Raw genomic sequence first — 16,997 nt, forward strand, 5'->3', positions numbered from 1 at the left:
TAAATTGGTTGATTGACTAACAGGCTCACTGGCTGGCTGACTTACATCCTCAGGGTCAGGGTCAGTGTTCTGTGGTCCAGCAATCAGCTCCTTGATGAAGACCAGGTCTTCAAGAAGGACCAGGCCATACTCCTCCATCACCGGCCCCAAGTTGTTCTCACGCACCAGGTGGTCAAACATTTCCCGGGACGCCTTCTCGTGCTGCAACACACACAAGGTGAGCGTACGCACAAATACAGGTGACCTGCACATTTTTGAGCACACACAGGAAGATAGACACAAACAACAACACAGACATGTAGACACTGTGAAAAAGAAGGAAAAGAGACAGGATGAGGAAAGAAAGGTCTTGCCTTCCACTTCAATTCTGGACGCACTTTAGGGATGAACATCCCATCAAACATATGGGAGAAAGGACCATGACCTGGAGAGAGATATTCATGAGAAAGTAAGATTGAAGAAAAGTGTGTGTGTGTGTGTGTGTGTGACTCACCCAGGTCGTGACAGAGACCAGCGATCTGGACACACAATATGTCTCTACGGGAGATGGCGAGCTCTGGTTGTCTCTTCTTCAACTCCTGGACCAGCCAACCTGCCAGGTAGCCCACCCTGAAACACACAACCACAACAACCATTTTACAACTCATGAAACCAGCGATGTAACCACTGGGAACTGGGAGCTAAAGGAAGGGGCTAGTGGCTGAAAAGGAACCTGTTTCTGTTGTGCCTTTTCAAATCAATGACAAGCCAAATTTCTCTCTTGAGGCCTCTTGAGGTTGAAGAGGCGCTGTTGCGCCTTCTGCACCACGCTGTCTGTGTGGGTGGACCATTTCAGTTTGTCTGTGATGTGTACGCCGAGGAACTTAAAACTTTCCACCTTCTACACTACTGTCATGTCGATGTGGATGGGGGGGGGGGTGCTCCCTCTGCTGTTTCCTGAAGTCCACGATCATCTCCTTTGTTTTGCTGACGTTGAGTGTGAGGTTATTTTCCTGACACCACACACACACACCTTGAATGCAGGGTAGGGCATCTAAAACCACAGACTAAATCCCAATTAGCGCATGTACCCTCCGCATCGTGGATTTAAAAAGGTGTACACACCCTATATAGGTCAAGCCCACACACCTTTAAACTATAAAGTGCTCAGGCACCCACACTTGTACTCGATGCTAGTGCACACACTCCTACATACCCTATGGAGTGTTCGAAGCGGTTGTGGGACGCCCCAGGGAAGACAAAGTATGCTCCTCCCAGCTGCTTGATGTGTCGGAGCCTCTGGAACTGAGGGGTGTCGATGATACTGACCAGCAGAGGATGCATCTCTATATGGCCATGGATGGGGTCATTAAACACCTACAGGACACAATAATACATCTTATTGCTGATAACACTCTTCCTCTAGTTTTCCCTCTCTGGAATGGAAGAGGTGCATCTCTAGTTATGTAACCGTGGGTAGAGTAGGGTCATTACACACATTACATTATAAAACAGGGAATAGATGTATAGTAAAGGTGCATCTCTAGTTATGTGGCCGTGGGTAGAGTAGGGTCATTACACACATTACATTATAAAACAGGGAATAGATGAATAGTAAAGGTGCATCTCTAGTTATGTGGCTGTGGGTAGAATAGGGTCATTACACACATTACATTATAAAACAGGGAATAGATGAATAGTAAAGGTGCATCTCTAGTTATGTGGCTGTGGGTAGAATAGGGTCATTACACACATTACATTATAAAACAGGGAATAGATGAATAGTAAAGGTGCATCTCTAGTTATGTAACCGTGGGTAGAGTAGGGTCATTACACACATTACATTATAAAACAGGGAATAGATGAATAGTAAAGGTGCATCTCTAGTTATGTAACCGTGGGTAGAGTAGGGTCATTACACACATTACATTATAAAACAGGGAATAGATGAATAGTAAAGGTGCATCTCTAGTTATGTAACCGTGGGTAGAGTAGGGTCATTACACACATTACATTATAAAACAGGGAATAGATGAATAGTAAAGGTGCATCTCTAGTTATGTAACCGTGGGTAGAGTAGGGTCATTACACACATTACATTATAAAACAGGGAATAGATGAATAGTAAAGGTGCATCTCTAGTTATGTAACCGTGGGTAGAGTAGGGTCATTACACACATTACATTATAAAACAGGGAATAGATGAATAGTAAAGGTGCATCTCTAGTTATGTAACCGTGGGTAGAGTAGGGTCATTACACACATTACATTATAAAACAGGGAATAGATGAATAGTAAAGGTGCATCTCTAGTTATGTAACCGTGGGTAGAGTAGGGTCATTACACACATTACATTATAAAACAGGGAATAGATGAATAGTAAAGGTGCATCTCTAGTTATGTGGCTGTGGGTAGAGTAGGGTCATTACACACATTACATTATAAAACAGGGAATAGATGTATAGTAAAGGTGCATCTCTAGTTATGTGGCCGTGGGTAGAGTAGGGTCATTACACACATTACATTATAAAACAGGGAATAGATGAATAGTAAAGGTGCATCTCTAGTTATGTGGCCGTGGGTAGAGTAGGGTCATTACACACATTACATTATAAAACAGGGAATAGATGAATAGTAAAGGTGCATCTCTAGTTATGTGGCCGTGGGTAGAGTAGGGTCATTACACACATTACATTATAAAACAGGGAATAGATGTATAGTAAAGGTGCATCTCTAGTTATGTGGCCGTGGGTAGAGTAGGGTCATTACACACATTACATTATAAAACAGGGAATAGATGAATAGTAAAGGTGCATCTCTAGTTATGTAACCGTGGGTAGAGTAGGGTCATTACACACATTACATTATAAAACAGGGAATAGATGAATAGTAAAGGTGCATCTCTAGTTATGTAACCGTGGGTAGAGTAGGGTCATTACACACATTACATTATAAAACAGGGAATAGATGAATAGTAAAGGTGCATCTCTAGTTATGTGGCCGTGGGTAGAGTAGGGTCATTACACACATTACATTATAAAACAGGGAATAGATGAATAGTAAAGGTGCATCTCTAGTTATGTGGCCGTGGGTAGAGTAGGGTCATTACACACATTACATTATAAAACAGAGAATAGATGAATAGTAAAGGTGCATCTCTAGTTATGTGGCCGTGGGTAGAGTAGGGTCATTACACACATTACATTATAAAACAGGGAATAGATGAATAGTAAAGGTGCATCTCTAGTTATGTGGCCGTGGGTAGAGTAGGGTCATTACACACATTACATTATAAAACAGGGAATAGATGAATAGTAAAGGTGCATCTCTAGTTATGTGGCCGTGGGTAGAGTAGGGTCATTACACACATTACATTATAAAACAGGGAATAGATGAATAGTAAAGGTGCATCTCTAGTTATGTGGCCGTGGGTAGAGTAGGGTCATTACACACATTACATTATAAAACAGGGAATAGATGAATAGTAAAGGTGCATCTCTAGTTATGTGGCCGTGGGTAGAGTAGGGTCATTACACACATTACATTATAAAACAGGGAATAGATGAATAGTAAAGGTGCATCTCTAGTTATGTGGCCGTGGGTAGAGTAGGGTCATTACACACATTACATTATAAAACAGAGAATAGATGAATAGTAAAGGTGCATCTCTAGTTATGTGGCCGTGGGTAGAGTAGGGTCATTACACACATTACATTATAAAACAGGGAATAGATGAATAGTAAAGGTGCATCTCTAGTTATGTGGCCGTGGGTAGAGTAGGGTCATTACACACATTACATTATAAAACAGGGAATAGATGAATAGTAAAGGTGCATCTCTAGTTATGTGGCTGTGGGTAGAGTAGGGTCATTACACACATTACATTATAAAACAGGGAATAGATGAATAGTAAAGGTGCATCTCTAGTTATGTGGCCGTGGGTAGAGTAGGGTCATTACACACATTACATTATAAAACAGGGAATAGATGAATAGTAAAGGTGCATCTCTAGTTATGTGGCCGTGGGTAGAGTAGGGTCATTACACACATTACATTATAAAACAGGGAATAGATGAATAGTAAAGGTGCATCTCTAGTTATGTGGCCGTGGGTAGAGTAGGGTCATTACACACATTACATTATAAAACAGGGAATAGATGAATAGTAAAGGTGCATCTCTAGTTATGTGGCCGTGGGTAGAGTAGGGTCATTACACACATTACATTATAAAACAGGGAATAGATGAATAGTAAAGGTGCATCTCTAGTTATGTGGCCGTGGGTAGAGTAGGGTCATTACACACATTACATTATAAAACAGGGAATAGATGAATAGTAAAGGTGCATCTCTAGTTATGTAACCGTGGGTAGAGTAGGGTCATTACACACATTACATTATAAAACAGGGAATAGATGAATAGTAAAGGTGCATCTCTAGTTATGTAACCGTGGGTAGAGTAGGGTCATTACACACATTACATTATAAAACAGGGAATAGATGAATAGTAAAGGTGCATCTCTAGTTATGTAACCGTGGGTAGAGTAGGGTCATTACACACATTACATTATAAAACAGGGAATAGATGAATAGTAAAGGTGCATCTCTAGTTATGTAACCGTGGGTAGAGTAGGGTCATTACACACATTACATTATAAAACAGGGAATAGATGAATAGTAAAGGTGCATCTCTAGTTATGTGGCCGTGGGTAGAGTAGGGTCATTACACACATTACATTATAAAACAGGGAATAGATGTATAGTAAAGGTGCATCTCTAGTTATGTGGCTGTGGGTAGAGTAGGGTCATTACACACATTACATTATAAAACAGGGAATAGATGAATAGTAAAGGTGCATCTCTAGTTATGTGGCTGTGGGTAGAGTAGGGTCATTACACACATTACATTATAAAACAGGGAATAGATGTATAGTAAAGGTGCATCTCTAGTTATGTGGCTGTGGGTAGAGTAGGGTCATTACACACATTACATTATAAAACAGGGAATAGATGTATAGTAAAGGTGCATCTCTAGTTATGTGGCCGTGGGTAGAGTAGGGTCATTACACACATTACATTATAAAACAGGGAATAGATGAATAGTAAAGGTGCATCTCTAGTTATGTGGCCGTGGGTAGAGTAGGGTCATTACACACATTACATTATAAAACAGGGAATAGATGAATAGTAAAGGTGCATCTCTAGTTATGTAACCGTGGGTAGAGTAGGGTCATTACACACATTACATTATAAAACAGGGAATAGATGAATAGTAAAGGTGCATCTCTAGTTATGTAACCGTGGGTAGAGTAGGGTCATTACACACATTACATTATAAAACAGGGAATAGATGAATAGTAAAGGTGCATCTCTAGTTATGTGGCCGTGGGTAGAGTAGGGTCATTACACACATTACATTATAAAACAGGGAATAGATGCTGGAATAGAAGAACAGCTCAGGGGGTTTTACTTCTTTCACAATAATAAATCAATTCAATCAAAATGAAGTACAATGTGGTTGAGGTGATTTTCTCTCCCATTGTTCTCCATCTCTCCCTGTCCGTCAGTCTCTCTATGTGGGCTCAAAGTCAATGTTTCCCCCTTTGCTAAATAATTTTGGGGAAGGTCAAACGTTTTCAGTGTAAACTTAAACGACTAAAACCAGATATAAAGTATGTAGAAAAGACAGTGGAGCCATATTGTTTTTTAATAAGATCATATTCAAGAACCAACAATCACCAAAATAAAAACTAGACAAATCAGGGAGAATCTGAAATGTCATGGCATGGGGCCTCCGTTGATTTTTTAATAATGTTTGAGTCACTCAGATAGCATAAGAACAAGGCATAATGTTAACTCTGGTAAAATGTGTAGAATTGCAGGATATTAACTGTGAAACTGCAACTTTTCTCTCAGCCCAATGACAAATATGTAGAATAGCAGGAAACTAGCTTTAAACTTTAAAATGGTATTTCTGCCCCATCAGTAAAATGTGTAGAAATTCGGATTAAAAGAGCAACACTTGGTCTCTGCAGCCAAGAGTGCCTCTAAAACCTCTATTGCGCTACCTTGGTCCCTGCTACAATCTGCATCAGCTTCCTCAGGCAGTGCAGAATCTGCAGCCGTGGGCCAAGAGGCCTGAAGAGAGAGAGAGTCAGTTCATAACCATGACACCAAAATCAGAACATCACAAATTGACTAAGAGAAATCTGTCACAACAAATAAACCAAAATTACAAGGTGCACATTAGATTGGTATACCGAAATCACCACACCCAGTAGCGAAACACACCACACATACCCTATGCCCATATTCTCCAGATGTGTCTCTGTAAGGTCTCGTAACCCCACTCCTGTTATCTGTTGCTCTGTGTGGGGAAAAACCAAACATAAAGGACAGATCATTATTCCTGTGTATGTGCAAGTCTACCAACGTTCCTCTTCAGTAGATATAATCAGTTATTTGGCTGGATCAACCTTGATGCTGGGCACTAACAGATAGCATAGAGAAAGTAAGGAGGGGAAGACTGTGATGGGGGATGGATGGGTGGTTACTTAGCCCAATAATGGATTAAAGGAGCCTAATGGTACTCCTTATGGTCGGGTGGGAAATTTACTTGTTGGTCTACCAACCATAGTGACTGGTGGATGCCCAAATTTTACCAGACACATTTTTGGGGGGAAAATTCATAAAGAAATCACAGAAAATGCATGCACATATTTTGTAATGTTAAAACACTTATTGAATGTAATTGATTGAAAGTGATTTCAAAGAAAAGAGCGCGGCAGATAGACAGTAGTGGATATCAGAGTTCCAACGGGTCTCCATATGTCTCTATAGTTTGAACCTATGCTGTACCCCACCCCATTTTCACCACCGCAATGTTGAAAATCTTCTCTTACAGATCTGACACACCTGTCAATGAGGATGGAAATATGAGACATTCTACCTGTCAATGTGGATGGAAATATGAGACATTCTACCTGCCAATGTGGATGGAAATATGAGACATTCTACCTGTCAATGTGGATGGAAATATGAGACATTCTACCTGTCAATGTGGATGGAAATATGAGACATTCTACCTGCCAATGTGGATGGAAATATGAGACATTCTACCTGCCAATGTGGATGGAAATATGAGACATTCTACCTGTCAATGTGGATGGAAATATGAGACATTCTACCTGCCAATGTGGATGGAAATATGAGACATTCTACCTGTCAATGTGGATGGAAATATGAGACATTCTACCTGTCAATGTGGATGGAAATATGAGACATTCTACCTGTCAATGTGGATGGAAATATGAGACATTCTACCTGTCAATGTGGATGGAAATATGAGACATTCTACCTGCCAATGTGGATGGAAATATGAGACATTCTACCTGCCAATGTGGATGGAAATATGAGACATTCTACCTGTCAATGTGGATGGAAATATGAGACATTCTACCTGTCAATGTGGATGGAAATATGAGACATTCTACCTGCCAAAATGTACTAACATTTAGCTGGTGGCTGGTGTTCATTTCCCACTCTGCTTATAGTCCAAGGACCTTACATGTTCTGTTTAAAGGTCGAATTGGCTCTGGAATCCAAACAGCCAAATACTCCATCTAAACATAAATCGATCATTTCACTGTAAGGTCTATCTGTTGTATTCAGCATTTCACTGTAAGGTCTACTACACCTGTTGTATTCAGCATTTCACTGTGAGGTCTACTACACCTGTTGTATTCAGCATTTCACTGTAAGGTCTACTACACCTGTTGTATTCAGCATTTCACTGTAAGGTCTACTACACCTGTTGTATTCAGCATTTCACTGTGGGGTCTACTATACCTGTTGTATTCAGCATTTCACAGTGAGGTCTACTACACCTGTTGTATTCAGCATTTCACTGTGAGGTCTACTACACCTGTTGTATTCAGCATTTCACTGTGGGGTCTATACCTGTTGTATTCAGCATTTCACTGTGAGGTCTACAACTGTTGTATTCAGCATTTCACTGTGAGGTCTACACCTGTTGTATTCAGCATTTCACTGTGAGGTCTACTACACCTGTTGTATTCAGCATTTCACTGTGAGGTCTACTACACCTGTTGTATTCAGCATTTCACTGTGAGGTCTACTACACCTGTTGTATTCAGCATTTCACTGTGAGGTCTACTACACCTGTTGTATTCAGCATTTCACTGTGAGGTCTACTACACCTGTTGTATTCAGCATTTCACTGTGAGGTCTACTACACCTGTTGTATTCAGCATTTCACTGTAAGGTCTCCTACACCTGTTGTATTCAGCATTTCACTGTAAGGTCTACTACACCTGTTGTATTCAGCATTTCACTGTGGGGTCTACTATACCTGTTGTATTCAGCATTTCACTGAGGTCTACAACTGTTGTATTCAGCATTTCACTGTGAGGTCTACACCTGTTGTATTCAGCATTTCACTGTGAGGTCTACTACACCTGTTGTATTCAGCATTTCACTGTGAGGTCTACTACACCTGTTGTATTCAGCATTTCACTGTAAGGTCTACTACACCTGTTGTATTCAGCATTTCACTGTAAGGTCTACTACACCTGTTGAATTCAGCGCACGTGAATAATACAATTTAATGGCTTGGTCAGTCAAATATCATGTGTATGTAGCTATTTGGCGAAGACATGCAAAACAGTGATCACAAAACCGAACCTCTGAATTTCTCCTCCCATTCGCCGAGACCTTCCTCACGCAGGTATCTGCAAATGTCCTCGACACTCCACTGGCTTATGTCCCACGACATCCCGGCATAAAGTCTCTCCTCCGTTGTTTTGAAATGGTAACTGTCAGTAGTCGGTAAATCTTCTCTGGAACGCTTTCGCCTTTCCGTATTGATCGGTAAGAGAAGAGCGCCGGTAACACAATAAATACTCTCGTGGTAAACCACACCCCCTTCTTTGGGATTGGGTGGGCGGATCGTAGCCAACTTTTAGGCGCCACCCACCTACTGTATATGGAGTGTCAGTCACAGCCTACCGACGTGAACTTGCGTTAATACAAAAATTGAGAAAAGGGAAAATGACCATGCCAACTATTAGCCCTCACGAAACCTTCACTATTTAAAATATTCTGCAGTAAAACCTTGCAATACCAAGTACTTCTCTGCCACCACAACCTCTATTTCTGTGACTGACATTCTATTTCAGCAGTACAGTTAACAACCATGAATATGAATGCTAAGAAATCCCCTTTAGTGAAGCACATATTATTCCTCTCCCACTCTATTGGTCTCTGCCTACTCATCCTATTATGATCCCTCACCCTGTACCCATCTTCCTCTACCACTCTCTTCACTGCTTCAGCATATGACACTCTGTACTACTCTGACCCTGGCAACTTCAACCTGCCTTTCTCTCACCGGACACCTCCAATCTCCAGCCCCATGGGCACCCCCAAATAAACAAAGCTTTCTCCACTGATACACCACATTCCTTCATCTCATGCCCTTGTTGAATGCATGCACTGAAACAATCAGAAAACAAAACAAAATTAGGATAACGAAAACTATATTTTGGCATCTTACAACGTCAAATTGTGTTATGCCTAATATGCCAATTCATATGATTTCTCCAAAATGATTTATTGTTACTCAATTTGAGTCATTTGTGACTCACCACCTGGATTCAGTCTTATGTAGCAAATTTTGAAATTGTGTTTTTTATATTGGATAATTCTGGTTTGAAAGTTGATCAACTTGTAAACTCACTTTGATAAAACGGCCTTTGAATGTTTTGGTAACGGCCTTTGAATGTTTTGGTAACGGCCTTTGAATGTTTTGGTAACGGCCTTTGAATGTTTTGGTATCTAGTGAAGAGCACCTCTTTGTCTACACCCATTCAGCATTGTTCCCAACCTCTTAAGCTTTAGCCCCACCCATCTCGTTTTGCTCTCGGAGCGCACACTTGACTGATGATTGATTTACCTCTGGATAACATGAAAACAGTCTAACCAGCTCTGCTGGCAACAATTTCATTACCGGCCATATTCAATGGGTGTTGTACACTTTAGTTTAACTTGATTGCTTTTCTGACTTTCGTGACCAAGCTAATTTGCGGCTAGCTGTTCTTATAGCTAGCCGCTACAATCTAGTGATTGATAAACTCACAAACGCTTGGATTGCTTTCGCTGTAAAGCATATTTTCAAAATCTGACACGATAGGTGGATTAACAACAAGCTAAACTGTGTTTTGGTATATTTCACTTGTGATTTCATGATTATAAATATTTTTAGTATTTTTATTTTATTTGGCGCTCTGCAATTCAGCGGTTGTTTACGAAAATGATCCCGCTAAAGGGATCCGTGCGGCAAGAAGTTAAACTGCCTGCTTCTTGGGCCCAGAAGATATTATATGCATATAACTGGTAGATTAGGATAGAAAACTCTAAAGTTTCCAAAACTGTTAATATAGTGTCTGTGAGTATAACAGAACTGATTTGGCAGGCGAAAACCTGAGAAAAATCCATTCAGGAAGTAGTTTTTTGGGGTGTTTTGTAGTTTTCTATTCAATGCCATTACAGTATCCATTGACTTAGGACTCAAACTGCAGTTTCTATGCCTTCCACTAGATGTCAACAGTCTTTAGAAATAGTTTCAGGCTTGTATTCTGAAAAAAGAGGGAATAAGAGCATTCGGAATGAATGGACACTAAAGTGTCGCAGAGCTTTTTCATGCGCTCGACAGCGAGAGAGCAATTCTTGTTTACCTTTTTAAATTGACAACGTTATTGTCCGGTTGAAATATTATTGATTATTTAGGCTAAAAACAACCTGAATTTAAACATCGTTTGACATGTTTCTATGAACTTTACGGATACAATTTGGATTTTTTTGTCTTCCTGTTTTGACTGCGTTTGAGCCTGTGGATTACTGAAGAAAAAGCCCAAACAAAACTGAGGTGTTTGTATATAAAGAGACTTTATCGAACAAAAGAAACATTTATTGAGTAAATGAATGTCTGCTGAATGCAACCATATAAAGATCATCAAAGGTAAGGGATTAATTTTATCTCTATTTCTGACTCTGACTGTTCTACTTGGCTGGTTACTGTTTGTAATGAATTGTCTAGTGGGCTATGTTCTCAAATAATCGTACGGTATGCTTTCGCCGTAAGGCATTTTAAAATCTGACACCGTGGTTGGATTCACAAGACGTTCATCTTTAAACCTATGTAAAATATGTTTTGTTTTCAGAAATGTTATAATGCAGTTTATCACAGTACCATCCGTTTTGTTACTAAAGCACCTTATACGACCCACCACTGCGACCTGTATGCCCTAGTCGGCTGGCACTCGCTACATGTTCGTCGTCAGACCCACTGGCTCCAGGTCATCTACAAGGCTATGCTAGGTAAAGTGCCGCCTTATCTCAGTTCACTGGTCACGATGGCTACACCCACCCGTAGCACGCGCTCCAGCAGGTGTATCTCACTGATCATCCCTAAAGCCAAAACCTCATTTGGACGCCTTTCCTTCCAGTTCTCTGCTGCCTGCGACTGGAACGAATTGCAAAAATCTCTGAAGTTGGAGACTTTTATCTCCCTCAACAACTTTAAAAATCTGCTATCCGAGCAGCTAACCGATCGCTGCAGCTGTACATAGTCCATCTGTAAACTACCCACCCAATTTACCTACCTCACCCCCCATACTGCTTTTATTTATTTACTTTTCTGCTCTTTTGCACACCAGTATCTCTTCTTGCACATGATCATCTGATGATTTATCACTCCAGTGTTAATCTGCTAAATTGTAATTATTCGATTTATTGCCTACCTCATGCCTTTTGCACACATTGTATATAGATTCTCTTTTTTTTCTACCATGTTATTGACTTGTTTATTGTTTACTCCATGTGTAACTCTGTGTTGTTGTCTGTTCACACTGCTATGCTTTATCTTGGCCAGGTCGCAGTTGCAAATGAGAACTTGTTCTCAACTAGCCTACCTGGTTAAATAAAGGTGAAATAAAATAAAATGAGTATTTCTGTATTTGAATTTGGCACCCAGCAGTTTCACTGGCTGTTGAAGAGGGGGGATACTAACGTCCCACATACCCAAGAGAGGTTAAAGCTCTTTAATTTCTAATTTAAAGCAAGTCTACTCAGCTGTAGATGTGTTCTATATGCACAATTACTGCTTGTTTTGTCACAAACTGAAATTAGGCAGACCATAAGAATTTTAGCAACCAGCAAATGGAGGAGCGATTTCTGCATATTGCACCTTTAAGTAACCTTCTGTCTTATGTAATCATACAAACATAATACATCATACTAATCTGAGTGTCCTGGATTTACATTTACAATGAGACCAGACTGTCTACACACAGTGACACAATGCATCTAGTGCATCTAGTCTGTGAGACCAGACTGTCTACACACAGTGACACAGTGCATCTAGTCTGTGAGACCAGGCTGTCTACACACAGTGACACAGTGCATCTAGTCTGTGAGACCAGGCTGTCTACACACAGTGACACAGTGCATCTAGTCTGTGAGACCAGGCTGTCTACACACAGTGACACATTGCATCTAGTCTGTGAGACCAGGCTGTCTATACACAGTGACACAGTACATCTAAATCAAATCAAATGTATTTATAAAGCCCTAATAATAATAATAATCACAGTGGTTGTCGAGGGTGCAACAGGTCAGCACCTCAGGTGTAAATGTCAATTGGCTTTTCATAGCCGATCATTCAGAGTATCTCTACCGATCCTGCTGTCTCTAGACAGTTGAAAACAGCAGGTCTGGGACAGGTAGCACGTTTGGTGAACAGGTCAGGGTTCCATAGCCGCAGGCAGAACAGTTGAAACTGGAGCAGCAGCACGACCAGGTGGACTGGGGACAGCCAGGAGTCATCAGGCCAGGCAGGCCTGAGGCATGGTCCTAGGGCTCAGTTCCTCCGAGAGAGAGAAAGAAAGAAAGAGAGAAAGAATTAGAGGGAGCATACTTAAATTCAAACAGGACACCGGATAAGAAAGAAGTACTCCAGATATAACAGACTGACCCTATCACCCTGACTCAAACTATTGCAGCATAAATACTGAAGGCTGAGACAAGATGGGTCGGGAGACACTGTTTGGCCCTGTCCTGACAGGGCCAAACAGGCAGGACATCACCCCACCCACTTTGCCAAAGCACAGCCCCCACACCACTAGAGGGATAACTTCAACCACCAACTTACCATCCTGAGACAAGGCCGAGTATAGCCCACAAAGATCTCCTCCACGGCACAACCCAAGGGGGGTGCCAACCCGGACAGGAAGATCACGTCAGTGACGCAACCCTCCTAGGGACGGCATGGAAGAGCACCAGTAAGCCAGTGACTCAGCCCTGGTAATAGGGTCAGAGGCAGAGAATCCCAGTGGAGAGAGGGGAATCCAGGATCTCTATACCAGGCGGTGTCAGAGGAAGGCCCTAAAAATTGTCAAGGACCCCAGCCACCCTAGACATAGACTGTTCTCTCTGCTACCGCACGGCAAGTGGTACCAGAGCGCCAAGTCTAGGTCCAAGAGACTTCTAAACAGCTTCTACCCCAAGCCATAAGACTCTTGAACTTCTAGTCAAATGACTACCCAGACTATTTGCAGTGCCCCCACCCCCTCCCACCCCCTCTTTACACCACTGCTACTCTATGTTGTCATCTAAGCATAGTCACTTTAATAACTCTACCTACATGTACATACTACCTCAAATATCCGATGCCCCCACACATTGACTCTGTATCGGTATCCCCCTGTATATGGTCTCGCTATTGTTATTTCACTGCTGCTCTTTAATTACTTGTTACTTTTATCTCTTATCTCTGTATTTTTGAAACTGCATTGTTGGTTAGGGGCTCGAAAGTAAGCGTTTCACTGTATGGTCTACACCTGTTGTTTTTGGCGCATGTGACTAATACAATTTGTTTCACTACTAGCTCAGCACTGGTAATAAACAATAGTGTAGTTTTTATTCTGTTAAGTCAAACAGAAGTTACCTTGCCAGCTATATCAGTCATCTAAAGAGTAGCCAGTTTCTGCTCTGCTTGCTTTACATCTGGGAGAAAGTACGACTTTTGCTTGTGAGACTTTTGAATGTGGGTCAGAAGGGAAATAAAACTATTATCGGAGTTATTTTTACACAGTGTCCTTCGCTACCATCTGCCAAATACCTGCCCTCACTGTCATTAAAGACCGAATCGAGCCGGTCAGTCCCAGTTGTCATCTCATTGTTACTTAGGGAGCTCGGTCTATAACACAGACGTGAGTGAGTTCTGTCCCAGGTAGTTGCAAAAATCTGGTAACTTCCCCAACGTTCTTTGAAAACCCGGTTGGAAGATTCACGGAATCAGGAGGGAATAAGCTAATTTTTTGGCGCCAACCTGTCACTCATTCATTGAAACTGTTTGAAATGAGCAGGCTAATCCCCCTTTAGCCCCCTCGTGGTGCCAGGCCTGATTCAGATCTAGTGTGATTTAGGCATAAATAGCAGCTTTAGAAACTTTTTTGGCTAGCTCTGGCTCTAACGGTACACCAACTGTGGAAAGCTGTTAGATAGCAATATGATGTTGCTATTGTTACAGCACTATTTACATCATTTAGCAGACACTCTTATCCAGAGCTCGGGTTAAGTCTCTTGTTCAAGGGCACATTGACAGACTTTTCACATCATTTGTTCGGGAATTAGATCCAGAGACCTTTCGTGAACTTACCCAACGCTCTAGATTACCTGCTGCCCTATCTGACAGATAGCTAGAGGCTAAGGCTGGATGCTAGAGCTTAACTGTCTTTGGTAGCTACTAGCTAGCTAGTTCATTCACCTCAGTCGAGACGGGATGAAACATTACAACACTAACGTTACATGCCAGTTTGAGATGGCGGACGTTTTACATGCACCCAGCCTATTGTGTTTTTTTGTTCGCTTATTTACGTTGTTTGTAACAGTCGAGACAGGATGTAACGTTAGCTAACGTTACATGTCAGTTTCACTACTAGCTCAACAGTGGGAATAAACACTAGTGTAGTTTTTTTCTGTTGAGTCAATCAGTTACCTTGCCAGCTACATCAGTCAACTAAAGAGTAGCTGGTTTCTGGTCTGCTTGCTTTTACAACTCAGAGAAAAGTACGACTTTTGCTTGTGAGATTTTTGAATGTGGGTCAAAAGGGTAATAAAAGTATTATTGGAGTTATTTTTGTACAGTGTCCTTCGCGACCATCTGCCGAATACCTGCCCTCACTGCCATTAACAGAACTGTGGGAAAACAGTACCTGACAGGCGGAGGCAGAGGACACTGTCTATGTGTCGCTCCCGCTTCCCGATGGCACAGCAGGTGGGAGGCTGGGGAAACATCATGTTCTAGCTAGCTTGCTAAACCCTGTGCAGGTGGGAGGCTGGGGCAGAGGACACTGTCTATGTGTCGCTCCCGCTTCCCGATGGCACAGCAGGTGGGAGGCTGGGGAAACATCATGTTCTAGCTAACCAGCTAGCTTGCTAAACCTTGTGCTAGCTTGCTAGTTAGCAAGCACATGTGTCACCCCTTGCTCCCTACTGCTGTGTACCGGAGAAAACCGTGCCCAACAGGCAGGGACGAAGGACACTGTCTACCGGTTTACGGCTAGCTATCTACCGTTGTCACCCCGCCTCGGTGACATATTTTTAATCTTCTCATGCATTTATATGATAAACACAAGCAGTATCTTTAACAGCACCATTTCAAGTTATTGATTGTTTGATAAACAGACTTTTGTAAAAAGAATATAGGTTTACATAAACCTCACCTCTTTAGTTAACTAGCAGAGCAGGTGGGAGGCTGGAGATACACTGTGTGTTAGCTAACTTGCTAGCTTGCTAGTTAGGGACACCGTGTGCTAGCTAGCATGCTAGTTACCTAGCTAGCAGAGAGTGTCCTTCGCTCCCGCCTGCCAAACATCTGCACTCGCCTTCTGTAATAGACCTACAGAAAAACAGTGGCCGACCGGCGGGACGAAGGACGCTGTCTACCGGTTTACGGCTAGCTATCTACCGTTGTCACCCCGCCTCGTGACATATTTTTAATCTTCTCGTGCATTTATATGATAAACACAAGCAGTATCTTTAACAGCACCATTTCAAGTTATTGATTGTTTGATTAACAGACTTTTGTAAAAAGAATATAGGTTTACATAAACTTCACCTCTTTAGTTAACTTTCATAAAAAATGCTCAGTGAGTTTTAAAATAATCTTACCCCCATTTTGTCCTCCACCTTCACAATTTGAAGTATTAAACAGACTTGATAACACATCAAAGTGAACAGATTAAATGTGTGAAATGCACTCATTCGGAATCTTTTGTTCAGCTGGGACTCTATCTTACTGGTATATTAACACATTTTGCAGGTCAAAACTCCATCCCACCAAAACCGTCTTAAATGTCAAGTGGTCTTTTCAAACAGCTGTTACACTAAAAGGGCCTTATACCTTAAGTTATTACATTCTGAGTTGTTACAGTAATTGCTCGTTATTACATTATAATTTGCAGTATGCCTGTCGGGCCCTTCACTCCTAGTGCCACTGACAAGGGGCCAATGTGTCACTAGAGGCAGGACTGATAAAAAACGAATGACTGTCTCATGTTGAAAGTCCAAGTCATGCATTTACTGCTCAAGTTATTCCATATACTTTGACTAGTCTAGTCATACCATAAATGTTTTTGTGTATTGTATCTTGACCAATCAAATTCTTTCATGTATTAAAACAGATTGGTGTATTATTAATTGATCAATCAAGTCATTCTGTACACTACACCTGTTTCTTTTTCTCTGTCAGATCCATCCATCCCTTCTGTGTATCCAGATGAAACATCCACATCAAAGTGCTCTTTGCTGCCTAGTACTGAAGCTTTGTGATGGGAAGATGTGGCTGCTACTGCAGCGGTGTGGAGGCTGCATTGTGGGGCCTGGTGGACTGACAGAGTTGGTGGGATGAGATGGAGGAGTCGGGAGGTCAAAACATGATG

The 16,997-nt window shown here is 41.6% G+C and overlaps 1 pseudogene; it reads right to left on the reverse strand.

The window, feature by feature from the left end:
- LOC129824571 (deoxynucleoside triphosphate triphosphohydrolase SAMHD1-like) overlaps positions 1-15,351 on the reverse strand; it is a 33,083-nt pseudogene extending 17,732 nt beyond the window's left edge.
- Positions 15,352-16,997: the final 1,646 nt, after the last annotated feature.

This window comes from Salvelinus fontinalis, chromosome 26, assembly GCF_029448725.1.
Source record: "Salvelinus fontinalis isolate EN_2023a chromosome 26, ASM2944872v1, whole genome shotgun sequence".
NCBI lineage: Eukaryota > Metazoa > Chordata > Actinopteri > Salmoniformes > Salmonidae > Salvelinus > Salvelinus fontinalis.